This window comes from Castor canadensis, chromosome 5 (assembly GCF_047511655.1).
Source record: "Castor canadensis chromosome 5, mCasCan1.hap1v2, whole genome shotgun sequence".
Taxonomy (NCBI): domain Eukaryota; kingdom Metazoa; phylum Chordata; class Mammalia; order Rodentia; family Castoridae; genus Castor; species Castor canadensis.
In genome coordinates, this window is record NC_133390.1 from 159,535,104 (window position 1) to 159,548,503 (window position 13,400).

Sequence of the window (13,400 nt, forward strand, 5' to 3'; positions counted from 1 at the left end):
AGACATGGTTTGACTTACATTTTAAGAAGTGTAATCTGGCTGCCCTGTATTTCCAATGTAAAATCAGGTTGTTTTTGTCCCCGTAAGTAAGAAATTTTATCATTTGTTCTTAGCATTTGCCATCTCCCACTGGGAAAACACCTCAGACTTCTGTTGTGGCTTCAACTTGAACCGTGGTCCCCTAGTGCTCCTTTTTCTCAGCAGCAAGTGGAAATCTTTCCCAGGAGTTAATGACACAAAGTGAAGGAGGAATGAGAGCAAAGGCCTGAGGTGAGAAGAAACCTGGTTCATTTGAGGACTTGAAAGAGGTACCAAATGTAGGGAACCTGAATGTGTGACAAAGAGAAAGAGGCAGGTTAAAGCTAGACTTTGAGGAGCACTGACGTCTAGGTGAAGACTTAGATCTCGATCTGGAGAAGAGAGCAACAAGTCTTTATGCAGGGGATGACGTTTTGAAAAGCTCTCACTGCGGGTGGACAGTGGTTTGCAAGAGGGAGGAGTAATGGGTTGGAGAGACCACTGTCATTTTGGAGACATTGTCATTTGATAGGTGATGATGGCTTAGACCAGGGGATGAGGGGAAATGGGTGGTTTCAAGATGTATTTTGGAGGCAGAATTAACAGGGGAGATGGATGGTATCCGGTACCGGGCTTCGCGTGATCTCAGTGGTAGTGGGTGACAGGGGACTTCGTGTTCCTTATGGGGCGTGGGCCGTGTTCCCGCGCGTCAGAGCAGGGGGCGTGGTCGGAGCGAGCTGTCGTGCGGGTGATCGAGAGGGGCGGGGCCAAGGGCGGGGCCGCTGGAGTGCTGCGTCACTCGGTGGTGGCGATGGTGCGTGTGTGTGTGTGGGGGGCGGGGAATACGCTGGGCGCGTCCCTGGGGTCACGTGGTACGCAGCACGCAGAATCCTTCTGTCGGTTGGTCCTGGAGCGGCGCAGCAGGAGCGGGGCCGTGAGGTGAGCTCGCGGCGAGGCGCGGCAAGGCGAAGCTAGCTGGCCGGGCCGGGTCGGGCTGAGCCCGCGCTGCGCGCGCGCGGCGCGGGCGGAAACGGTGACGGACGCCTCCGCTGCTCCGGTCCCCTGCCCGGCCCCACTCCCCGCCTGGCCCCGCTCGCCTAGCCGGGAGGGAGGCCCAGGGACCGCTGCTGAGAGTGTGGCGGGCGTGCGAGAGACGCCCAATCCCAGGGATCGCCCGTGGGAGTGACGGTGGCCGCGACCAATCAGTGCCTCCTGAGGGGGCTGGGCCGCGGGGTGCGGACCCGGGGCGCGGAGCGGGCCGTGTTGGGGGTGGGGGTAAGCGCTTAGTGCAGGACCCTGAGCTGTGTGGCGCGCGCGCGAGCCCCATCACCAACCCTTGCTGTTGCCTTTTGCTGGGGAACGTGCTTTCTTTTATTACCTCTATTTTTTCCCCCTATTCTGGGGAGCTCACCCCTTTCTCAAGACCCCTAAAATGGGAGTGCCCCCTTTCTCGATAGTTTTGAAAATCTGGAGGGCGCAGTCGCTTTCTTATGCTCCATCCTGGTATTTTTTTCATCTCATTTTCCAAATCTCCCCGAACTAAAGGCGCATCCCCTTTTTCTTGTCCCTTCCCCCAAAAGGAGAGCCTATTCCTTTTTTCAAGCCTACAATCTTAGTACTTTTCTAATTTGGGGGTTCACCCCGTTAATAGGTTTCTCAAATGTGAGGTCCAGTAATCGAAGTTTTGGTATACTTATAGCTCCACAATGCTAAGGAGGAATACCCTTTCCAGGTCCTAAATCTGACAAGTTTTCAGAATTTCTTAAATTTAGGGACCACTTCCTTTTTTATCCTTCCAAAATTGGCGGCGCACCTCATTTAATGGTTAGCTTCCAAATCCTGACGTTTATGGGTACATGTTTCTAGTTTCACAAATAAGTGAATTCACTGCCTTTTCCTTAACTCTGTCCTGGGGGTTGTACCCTATCTACCTTATTTCTTCGGGGAAGATTCATTTTCCTGTATGAGAGTGTATTTGCTTCCTGTGCCCCATAAATGTAGAAATGAACCACTTTTTGTGCGAAATGCACAATTCAGGCGTGCAACCACTTTCCAGATGCTTCTTGAAAAGGCACACCTTTTTTGTGAGTCTTCACAATTCCAGGTGGTGAGTGGTCTGTGGCTCTGTTTTTTTTTTTTTTCCCCACCTTTGGTACTGAGGTTTGAACTCAGGGCCTCATGCTTGTTAGGCAGGCACTCTTCCACTTGAGCTCCTCTGTCAGCTGTTTTTTGTGTTGGGTATTTTTGACATAGGGTCTTGTGAACTATTTGCCCCGGCTGGCATCAAACCGAGATCCTCCTGATCTCTGCCTCCTGAGTAGCGAGGATGACAGGCATGAGCCACTGGTGCCTGCCTCATCCAAGATATTTTCATTCCTCAGTTTTCTTCTGTCTTTCGAGCCACAATCCCCTTTAGGTCTCTCCTGGTCTGTTCAGTGCACCCATTTCCTCTTCCCTTCCTCTGGTAAGGGCATGTCTTTGTTCAGTACAGCACCTTCTCTCTGCTTCTGTGGCCTTTTTTTCTGAGCACACTTCCTATAGTCACACCTCCTGACTCCTTCCTCTCTGCCGGGATCCCTTTCCTGAAAGGGTGCCTGCACATGGCCTTTCACATGTCTCCTTTATCTTTTATCTTTCTATAAGCAGGAACTCTCTTTCTTGGCTTGCCTTACGCAGGAGCATTTTTCGGTTTCTGACTCTCTGGGCACTGTTTGGCTTACTGAGTGACTATAAAGATTTCTCCCTCCCCTCTTTGCCCCTTGGGCTGGGAATGTCCTTAAGACTAGGACAGCCTGGCCTTCAGTTGCTGGATTCAAACTGGAGAGGAATCAACTGGTTTTCTTTGGTTATTCACAGGTCTCTAATGCTCCTGGTGGTTTGTTTCCTGTTTGATTCTGGTTAGGTGGGTTGTTTTCTCCTTTGCTTTATTTCCCTGTGGAAGTGGGGCACTCAAGGATTTTTTTTTGTCTTGTGCTTCTAGCCCATAAGCTTCTACCCCTACATTGGCTTTTTTTTTTTTGTGGCCTTTTTACATTAGCTTTCTTTTACCAACAAAAGAGGTCATATGGGTTGGCAGAGTAGCTCAAGTGGTAGAGCATCTGCCTAGCAAGCATGAGGCCCTGAGTTCAAACCCCAGTACTGCAAAAAAAAAAAAAAAAAAAAGAGAAAAGAGATCATTAGTTCAGTGGTAGAATCCTGCTGCCTACATTTCTGGAGGCCCTGGGTTCTATGGATAGCACTGGAAAAAAAAGAAAAAAGAAAAGGAAAAAAGCTGTGTGTGTATATTTATCTTTCCCTATTCTCACATATCTGATAATCTTTTCCCCAGCCTTTCCACCTTTAAAAAATCTACAAATACTTGGGACAGCTTTTCTCTTCAGAGTCTCTCAGTAGGTTCTTTTTTATATTTCCCTTTTCCTTTCCAGATCTTTCTCAGAGCTTTCAGCCTGAACCCCCAACCAGATTAATTCCTCCACAGCTGGAATCTCAAGTACTTAGGGGATAATAACACCTTTGACCTTTCTCCCTTTTGGAAAGTACTTACATGTGCAACTGCATGAGGCCTGAGCTGGGAGAGTTTGCATCTGAGAACTCAACTACACCAGTAGGACAAGGCAGGAATACAGCATTTTCAGGAGCAAGTTCTTTTGAATCTCATTTGGAAACTGGATATTTGCCAAGCACCTGCTTCCTAGGGATACTAGGGGAGTTAATGATACTCCCAGGAACCTGTAGGAGTTAATGGAGCTTGTGGGGAAATGCTCTGAACTCAGTGTTGGATTTTGAATAAAATTAACCATTACTGTTTTTTCAGGACAACTAAGTTGTTTTACATTTCTTGTGCATGAAAGCCCTGGAACTAAATTGTGTTATTTCAGGAAGTGAAATAGATCCTACATTTAGATCATAGATTCATTTGTAAGCACTAATTTGTTTTTGTTTTTGGCGGTATTGGGGTTTGAACTCATGCTTGTGAGGCAGTCGCTCTCTCACTTGAGCCATCAGCCAGCCTTTTGTGTGTGTGTGTTGGATATTTTCAAGATAAAGTCTCCTGAACTATTTGCCTGGGGCTAGCCTCTAACAGCCATCCTCCTGATCTCTGCCTCCTGAGTAGCTGGGATTGCAGGCATGAGCTACTGGTGCCCTGCTCCTAAGCACTAAATTTATAAAAAGCAAACAAACAAAATGATTGGAGGACTGTCTGAGCAGAATGTAATAAACTATGATATACTGAAAGTGAACAGGTACTTTGTCTCTTTATTTGGCTGTTTGATGCTTTATCTGTGTATTGCTGAGCAGTGCATCCTTAAAGTATCCTACACCAGTGCTTTTCAAACTTGAATGTGCATACAAACCACCTGGGGTCTTGTTAAAATGCTGATTCTGATTTGGTATGGCTAGGTCATCTGAGTGTCTGCATTTCTAATTTGCAGGTGGTGCTAATGGTACTGAATTACACCTTCAATGGCCAGGTTCCATACACAAAATCCAAGGTTCTCAGTGAAAACAGAAAGGTTGTGGTTGGTCTTAGGCTGGGGTCTTATTGTTTTCCTTTTTTCCTTTATTCAGACATACATTCCTTAAAGTTTGAACAAGACCATTGTTCCCTTCCCTTCTGAGAAATATTTTTATGGAGACAAGGTCTTGCTACATATCTCAGGCTGGTCTGGAACTTGCAGTCCTCCTGCCTCACCTTTCCAAGTGCTAGGATTATAGATATGCTTCACAATGCCCAGCTTCCTGATGACTTTTTTTTTTTTTTTCTGTACTGCATTCTACCACTTGAGCAAATCTGCCAGCCCTTCTGGTGACTATTAATTGTACTCAATTACAGTTCTAGTATTTAGATTTTTATCTATTTATTTATTTTTTGGTGAAACTGGGGTTTCAACTCAGGGCTTCATGCTTTCAAAGTAAGCAGTCACAAAGCAGGTGCTCTATCTCTTAAGCCACAACTCCAGTCCATTTTGTACTGGTTATCTTGGACTGGGTGTGGGGGGGGCTCACTAACTGTTTGCCCAGGCTGGCTTCGAACCTTGATCCTCCTGATCTCATCCACCTAAGTAGCTAGGATTACAGGCTCCTGGCTTTTTTGTTTGTTTGTTTGTTTTTTTTTTTTTTTAGTTGATTGAGCCCAGAGCCTTATGCATGCTAGGCAGGCAAGTAGTCTACCACTGAGCTACACCCCATACTTTCATAATTCTTGATATAGAATCATTCTAGCAAATATTGCATAGCTCTGGTTCTTCATCTGAAGAAGTCTGAGATAATCCAAATCAAGCCACAGGTGTTGAGATCTGGAGTCTTTTTTTTGGTTTTCTGGATTCTGGAAGTGGTCCTGAGAAGGTAAGGTTAAAGGTCCTGGACCTTGAATGGAATGCTGACTTCTCTCTAAGTGGGTTCTCCAGAAGGCAATTCTGGTGAGATGACATTTTTAAAAAACCTTTTTTGGGGGGAGCCTGGAGTTTTAACTCAGGGCATCATGCTTACAACCAGGTGCTCTGCTGCTTGAGCTATACCTCCAGTCCAAAGATGACATTCTTTTTTTTTGGTGGTACTGGGGCCAAAGATGACTTTCTTTGATGGGGTATTCTGACGCTCTCTCTCTCCTTCTGTACTCACATGTCTAATTTATTATAAGTCTCACCAGGTTTTTCCATTCTGAATGTCTTAGATCATGTGTACCTGTTTCCCTGACTGTCACATTTCAAGGCCCTTTTCTAATGTGATTCTATTCCAGGCCCTAATCAGGAGGAACCTGAATGACCAGACTATTTTGTGTCCCTGTCTCCCCCCACCCTCATCCTCTCTATTCCTGACATGAATGTCAGATCATCTTCAGTAACAGAGTTGATCTGAATTTTGCTCTAGTCCTGGCTCTTCTGCTCACTGTGAGGCCTCAGGTACATCACCCAGTGCTACTGGACCTCATTCTCCCCATATGAAAATTGAGGGGTGATTATCTCCAAAGCCTGCCCTGTCCTGAGTTTCTGTCAGTACCTGCCTTAGAAGCCCAGTTGTCTACAGGAGCTGTTGTGGCAGATCTGATTTCCTTCACGTGCTCTATTGGGCAGGCGGCCAGTCATTTCCTTGTCAGAGTCACTTTAGCCACTGTCTTGTTTTTTAGTCAAGGTGGCCAGCTTGTCCTCATAGCCAACTTCAATATTCTCTGCCTCCTTGTCCTCTGCCAGTCTTTTGTTCAAAAGTGCCTACCATTGACTGGTGGAGTAGCTGAAGTGGTAGAGGACCTGCCAAGCAATGAGTTCAAACCCCAGTACTGCCAAAAAAAAAAAAAAAAAAAAGTGTCTAAAATTGTCAGGTATTGGTGCCACACTCCTGTAATCCTAGCTACTCAAGAGGCAGACATCAAGAGTTATGCTTTGAGGTCAGCCCAGGCAAAAAAAAGTGAGAGGCCCATAGAGTGGCTCAAGTGGTAGAGTACCTGCTTAATAAGCGTGAGGCCCTGAATTCAAACCCCTGTACAGGGGAGAGAAAAAAAAACAAAAACAAAACACAAAAAAAGTTATGGGGGAGTAGCTCAAGGGGTAAAGTGCCTGCCTAGCAAGTGTGAGGTCTAAGTTCAATACCCCAGTATTTCCAAAAAGAAAAAAAAGTGCCTAAAATTCTCAAGTCTGCCTTTGAGTTTTCCATTCAATGTTATCTACTTCCCTGCATCACTAACAGGGAGACTGTTTTATAAACAACCATATTATAAATTCTCTTATGTAATGTATATTTTTAAAATGTTTTTCCTTCACACCCAGCTTTCTTTCTTTCTTTTCTTTTTTTGCTTTAAATTAGCAGGACACACACACACACACACACACACACACACACACAAATTAGCAGGGCAATAGCTTGAAATTTAAAGGTGAAATAGGCAGTTTGCTTTTGGTTGGGATTTGGAGAAAGTAAGATGTAATGCTTTTAGTTCCCTTCTTCCAATATAGCCCATATCTGTGGGAATTAGCCTCTTCTTTCTTTTTCCTGGATTTTAAAGGTGCTTAAAACTTCCTTTCTGAGCTGGCTGCTGGTGAGTGGCTCATGCCTGTGATCCTAGTTGCTGGCTAGTTCCAGGCCATCCCAGGCAAATATATCAAGAGTCCCTATCTCCAAAAAAAGAACAAAACAGACTGGAGGTGTGGCCCAAGAGGTAGAGAGCCTGCTCTGCAAACTCACAACCCTGAGTTCAAACCCCAGTCCTACCAAAATACCAAAATAAAAAACTTCCTTTCTGAGATTCAAAACTGTATACTAAGTGCAAAACTACTCCAGGGTTGAAGGTGTATGGAGGTGTGGCTCAAGTGGTAGAGTGCCAACTTTGCAAATATGAAGCCCTGAATTCAAACCCCAGTAATGCAAAAAAAAAAAACAAACCAACCCCATAGGGGCTGAGGATGTATCTGTCTCAGTGGTACAGTGACACACACACACACACACACACACACACACGCACACACACATAATCTAGATTTCAAACAGCAAATGAGTAAAGAGTCGCTGATGATGCTGCCTAGAATTTGAGGTTCAAAAGACTTCTCTCCCTTCCTTCTTCGGAATAAGCATTTTTCTTGATAAGCATTCCTTAGACCAAAATATATTTTTAGATACTCATCTTGATTAGATTATAAATTTGAAGAAAGGGAAGGTTTTTGTTATATCCACCTTTCTCAGGGACTGTCCCTATAGATTGTTAACTAGCAATGGAGTAACCTAATCAAAATTGAAACCCTGATTTTTGGTGGCACTGGGGTTTGAACTCAAGTCCTCACACTTGTTAGGTAGGCTCTCTACCACTTGAACCACTCCTCAGCCCTGAAACTCTGATTTTTAATAATACTTTGACAACTTTACTAGATCCTGGCCTGGGTCTCCAGTTGTACCTTACTTGCTTTGGCCAAATAATGGAACTAATGAGTTTTCAGAAATCCTATAAAATTTTAGGAGTCTGTTGAATCACCAGGTGTGAATAGGCTGGTTGTATGACAGGGTGGTGGAGCTTGAATCAGTGAGCTTTGGGGAAGGAGGGAGGAGGAGGGGACTGGAGAAGTATTTAAAATGAGGCTTTTATTCCATGACTATCCTATGTCAAGAATATATTCCTAGGAGTTTAAAGGCTGACTTGCAGGCATTTTAAATGAGTATAGCATTTAGACTCTTTCTTAGTAGAGACTTGATATTCAAGAGATCTCTTTTCTACATGAAAGAGTTCCACAGCTAGGTGGATCAACATGGCTTCCTTGTTTTTGTAGGTGCATAGTTGTTGAAATTTCAAAGTTGTGGAAACCTGTTCTGGAAGTGGGGCATTTTATTAATGCTAAGTATGGCTAGCATTTTTGGAACACTTTGTTGGATCTCATTGACTAAGGAGGAAACTGAGACTAAGTAACTTGTCCAGAGTCATTTAGTTAATATACAGAGCCTGGACTGGAGTCCAGGTTTCTTCATCTCCAGTCCCAGTATCTTTCACTCTCTCTCTCCAGCTTTCTTTTTCTTCTAGAGGTTTGAATTATTCACATTTACTACAATATCAAACAGGTGGCAGCTTGGATCCCAGGACTAAAGCACTTTGCCAGGCTACCTGGATTTCATTCTCAACAGTGCAAACTTCTCGTAACTGTAGAAGTCCAGTTCTTCCAACTCAAATGGCTTTTCTGCTCCACCCCTTTTGTCTTTTTCAATGAAAAAATGATAGTAAAACACATAATATGAAATTCACCATCTTTTCTTATTTTTGGATGCTGGGGATTGCTTTCAGGGCTACATGCATGCTAAGAACATACTTTACCACTTGAGCCATGTCCCCAGCCCTCCTCTTTTTTTTTTTTTTTTTCTTTTTGGCGGTACGGGGGTTTGAACTCAGGGCCTTACATTTGTTAGGCAAATACTCTACCACTTGAGCTACTCCAGCAGCCCTGTTTTGTGTTGGGTATTTTGAGATAGGGTCTCCCAAACTATTTGTCCAGGCTGGCTTCGAACGGCAGTCCTAATCTCTGCCTCTTGAGTAGCTAGGATTGCAGGCATGAGCCACCAGCACCTGGCTTCTTGACTTTTTATGTGTGGCACTAGGGTTTGAAATCAGGGACTTGTGCTTGCTAGATAGGCTCTCTACCCCTGGACTACACCCCAAGTCTTTTTTTTTTTTTTTTGTGGTACTGGGACTTGAACTCAGGGCCTACACCTTGAGCCACTCCACCAGCCCTTTTTTGTGAAGGGTTATTTTGAGATAGGGTCTTGAACTATTTGCCTGTGCTGGCTTTGAACTGTGATCCTTCTGAATTGCTAGGATTATAGGCATGAGCCACTGGCACCCAGCCACCAATTCCTTTTTTTTTGGTACAGCATCTTAACTATCTCCAGACCGGTTTTGAACTCCTAGATTCAGGTGATCAAAAGATCCCAAGTGGTTGGGAATATGTTCATTCCACTATTCCCAGCTGTTAATAATTTTTATACATTTTTATTTTTTTTTTGGCAGTTACTGGTGTTTGAACTCAGGACACTGTGCTTGCTAGGCAGGTGGTCTACCACCTGAGCCAGGTCCCCAGCTCACTTAGACATTTTTAAGTGATTTTTGTTTTTGTTTTTATTGGTGGGACTGGGATTTGAACTCTGGGCTTCACACTTGCAAAGCAGGCACTCTACCACTTGAGCCACACCTCTAGTCCCCCACTTAACCATTTTTAAGTGTACATCTCAGTGATATTAAGTGCATTCATAATATGATACCATCATTACCATCCATCTTCAGAACTTTTTTGTTTTTTTATTAGCATATACTAAAGAGTTTTCATTGTGATATTTCCATATATGCATTTAATGTACTTTCCATCTTCATAACTTTTTTAATCTCATAAAACTGAAATTCTGTACTTATTTAAACAGTAACTCCCTCTTTCCTTTTCTGTCAGCTCCTGTCACCATTCTACGTTTTTTTTTTTAGTGGTACTGGGGTTTGAACTCAGGGCCAACACCTTGAGCCACTCCTCTAACCCTTTTTTTGTGATGGATTTTTTTGAGACAGGGTCTTGTAAACTATTTGCCCAGGACTAGCTTGGAGCTGTGATCCTCCTGATCTCTGCCTCCTGAATAGCTAGGATTATAGGCCAGCAATCAGCACCTGGCAGCCAGCATTATTATTATTTTTATCATTTATATATTTATTCATGTGTGTATACATTGTTTGGGGCACTTCTCACAGTATTATTTTTGATATCAACTTTCTTTTTTTTTTGGCAATAGTGGGATTTGAACTCGGCCTTACTTCCAAGGCAGATGCTCTACCACTTCAGCTAGGTCTCCAGCCTCAGCATTATTGTTATTGTTATTGGCAATATTAGGGTTTGAACTCAGGACCTTACATTTGTCAGTCAGGCGCTCTACCCTTTGAGCCATGCCTCCAGCCCCCATCCCATCCCCCCAGCATTATTTTTGAAATAGGGCTCTCTGTGTAGCCCAGGCTGCCCTAAAATTCACAGTCCTCCTGCCTCTGCCTCCTTAGTGCTGGGATTATAGGCATGTACTCCCATACCTGGCTCAAAGGTCTTGTTTTTAAAAGCCATGAGAGTGGGTTTTGAGGAAGTCCTACTTCTCAAGTCCCAGTTCTTCTACCTAGCTGGGTGACCATGGGCAAGTTATTTATTTGCCTTAAGCCTCCTTTTCCTCTTTTTGTGGGTTATGGTATAGTCCTGCCTATCGGGAATGGGATATTTGTCAGGTATTTGGTATGAGGTAAAGAGTAAATGTTACCCATATCCTGACATTAATAATCAAGGCCAGGAATAAAAGTTAATATTTAAAGATTAAGGGAATTAGTCACTTGTTAATTGAATAACTTAGGTGTTTCTAGAACTCCATAAACAGTGAAACAGCTATAATTCAGGAAATGTCTTTGGAGGTCCCATTGAGTAATGACTACATCTCCAAATTATTTTCCTTTGTAACACCATGATATTTCAATTAAGTAATCCTGTAGGGCTGGGATGTAGCTCAGTGGTAGGGTGCTTGCTTAGCATTTTTGAGGTCCTGGACGTAATCTCCAGCACCAAAAAAGAAAACAACAATAAAAAAAAAAAGAAACCTGTAAGAACAGCTTAGTCAGGTGGTTTGCCTAAGGACTCTCTCCCCTCAGAAGGAATACTCAGAAGTCACCCCAGAACTGAAGACCACACAGCCTGTATAGGTTGTGGACACTGTGGATAGATAGAGGCTGAAGCCTCAAGGCTAGCTTTATTTCATTTTATTATTTTTGGTGGTACTGGGGTTTGAACTCAGGGCCTCACACTTGATAGGCAGGCGCTCTACCACTTGAACTATTCTGCCAGCCCAGGCTTAAGCCTCCAGTGTCTGAGAAAAGTTTCAGCCTTTGTTGGGCCCCAGGAACAAAAATGTGGTCTGTCTTTAGGTACTGCATTCCCTGAGCTCACCTTCCTTCCTCTTCCCTCAAGGATTTAGAATAGTTGTGACATTTATCTGTGGAAAGCACTTTTCAGAGTTTCCATGTGATCAGCTCCTTTAATTCCTACAAAGGATGCTACTTCTGTCCTTCCTATTTTTATTCCCACTTTGCCAGTGAGAACGCTGCTATTATCTCATTTAGCAAGCAAGTGGCTGCTGTGTCAGGTCACTGCTTGTCAGATGCTGGAGTTCATTGTCTCTTGCAGCCATCAACTCAAATAGGCAGTCAGTCTTAGTGTGGAACAATGAATGCTGTGGCCCAGAGGACAGGTCAGATTGCCGTGGGAGAATGTAGAAGTATGCTGGTGACCCACCTACCCCTTCAGGAGGTGCAGCTGGCTGACCCCAATACTGAAGTGCCAGACAGAGGAAGCATCTTGTTTTTGCAAGGGTCCTGGAGGTTGAAACAACAAGGAGTCTGGGTGTGGCAGGAGTAAGGGCTGCAAGAACTTCAATAACCTTGAGAGCATATCATGTACCAGGCTGAGCACCAAGTAACTTCTATCTTCACAGCACTTGGGCGAAGGTCCACAACAGGGACCCATACTATCCCCATTGTACAGATGAGAAGCCCGAGGCTCAGGGAGGAAAGAATTTCTGCAAGGTTATTTGAGAAATGATGGATCTGGGATCCTAACCCAGGCAGTCTTACACCATAGTTCTGGCTCATAACCTGTGTGCCACTGTCCCTCTGCTAGGTTTACCTGCTTCCCTTTTCCTAAGCTCCCATCTTTAGAGATGCCTGTTTGGTTTGGTCATAACAGCTAACTCACTAATGGCCTTAATGCTATACTGAGGACCTTGAACTTGGTTCTGTAGGGGAACCACTGAACTTTCTGCTTACTTTGGAGGCAGAGATAAGGAGGATCAGAGTTTGAGGCCAGCCTGGGCTCATCTCAGCAAACAAGCAAGGTGTGTTGCCTGGGGCATGTCTCAAGTGCTAGAGTGCCTGCCTAGCACTGCCTAGCAATTGGAAGGTCCAGAGTTCAACCCTCAGTACCACCAGAAAAACAAAAACAAAACTAAAAACAAGCAAAGTGTGGTGGTGTTTGCCTGTAGTCACAGTTTCAACAGAGGTATATGTAGGAGGATTGCTGTTTGAGGCCCACCATGGGCAAAATGTGTAAGACTGGATCTGAAAAAACAGAAACAAAACAACAGAGACTAAAACAAAAGGGTGGAGGTGTGACTCAAGCGGCAGAGTACCTAACTAGCAAGCAGGAGGTCCTGAGTGCAACCCCCAGCACTGAAAAACAAACACAAAAACATGGAAGAGACACTAAGCGAGATGATGTGGTGATGTATACATAAAGCAGGTAGAATAGTATCTGTCCTTAAATAGACACTCAGTGGACATCAATGTCAGATGATATTGTTTCTGCCCTGGGAAGTGTGGCTGGAGAGTTGAAAATCTGTTGAGAGTTATAACTGGGCACAGGTGGCTCATGCCTGTAATCCTAGCTAGTCTGGAGGCAGAGATCAGGAGGATCACAGTTCAAACCCAGCCTGGGTAAACAGTTCAAGACTCTACCTTGAAAAAACCCATCACAAAAAAGAGCTGGTGGAGTGGCTTAAGGTGTAAGCCCTGAGTTCAAGCCCTGGTACTGAAAAAAAACAACAAAAAAACTGGCGGGCCTGAACTGTGAATCCACTCTGTAATGGGAGAGACCTTGGAAGTGGGTTCTACAAAATGATGCCTGGGCAAAAAAAAAGATTTAAGAAAAAAGGACTTTGGGCATGGTGCAAGTGATAGAGTGCCTGTCCAACAAGTGTGAGGTCCTGAGTTCAAATCCTAGTACCACCACCACCAAAAAAAAAAAGGAAACAAAATGGTGACTAAGAGTGGGAGGAGGTAAGGGCATTGCCTGTGTGGAACATGGCTAAAAACTGATGGAGAGAAAAAGAAAAGGAACTTGTAAGATGAT

At 44.3% G+C, this 13,400-nt stretch overlaps 1 protein-coding gene across 7 annotated transcripts in view; it reads left to right on the top strand.

Moving 5' to 3' along the window:
* The first annotated feature begins 814 nt into the window (after nucleotides 1-814).
* Phf20 (PHD finger protein 20) overlaps nucleotides 815-13,400 on the top strand; it is a 123,724-nt gene continuing 111,138 nt past the window's right edge. For 3 of the 7 annotated variants that reach the window (XM_074074656.1, XM_074074662.1, XM_074074659.1), the window contains exon 1: nucleotides 815-957. The gene's annotated coding sequence lies outside the window, so the exon portion shown is untranslated. The remainder of the gene's footprint in view (nucleotides 958-13,400) is intronic. The other 4 variants (XM_074074658.1, XM_074074657.1, XM_074074661.1 and 1 more) reach the window with 2 other exon arrangements.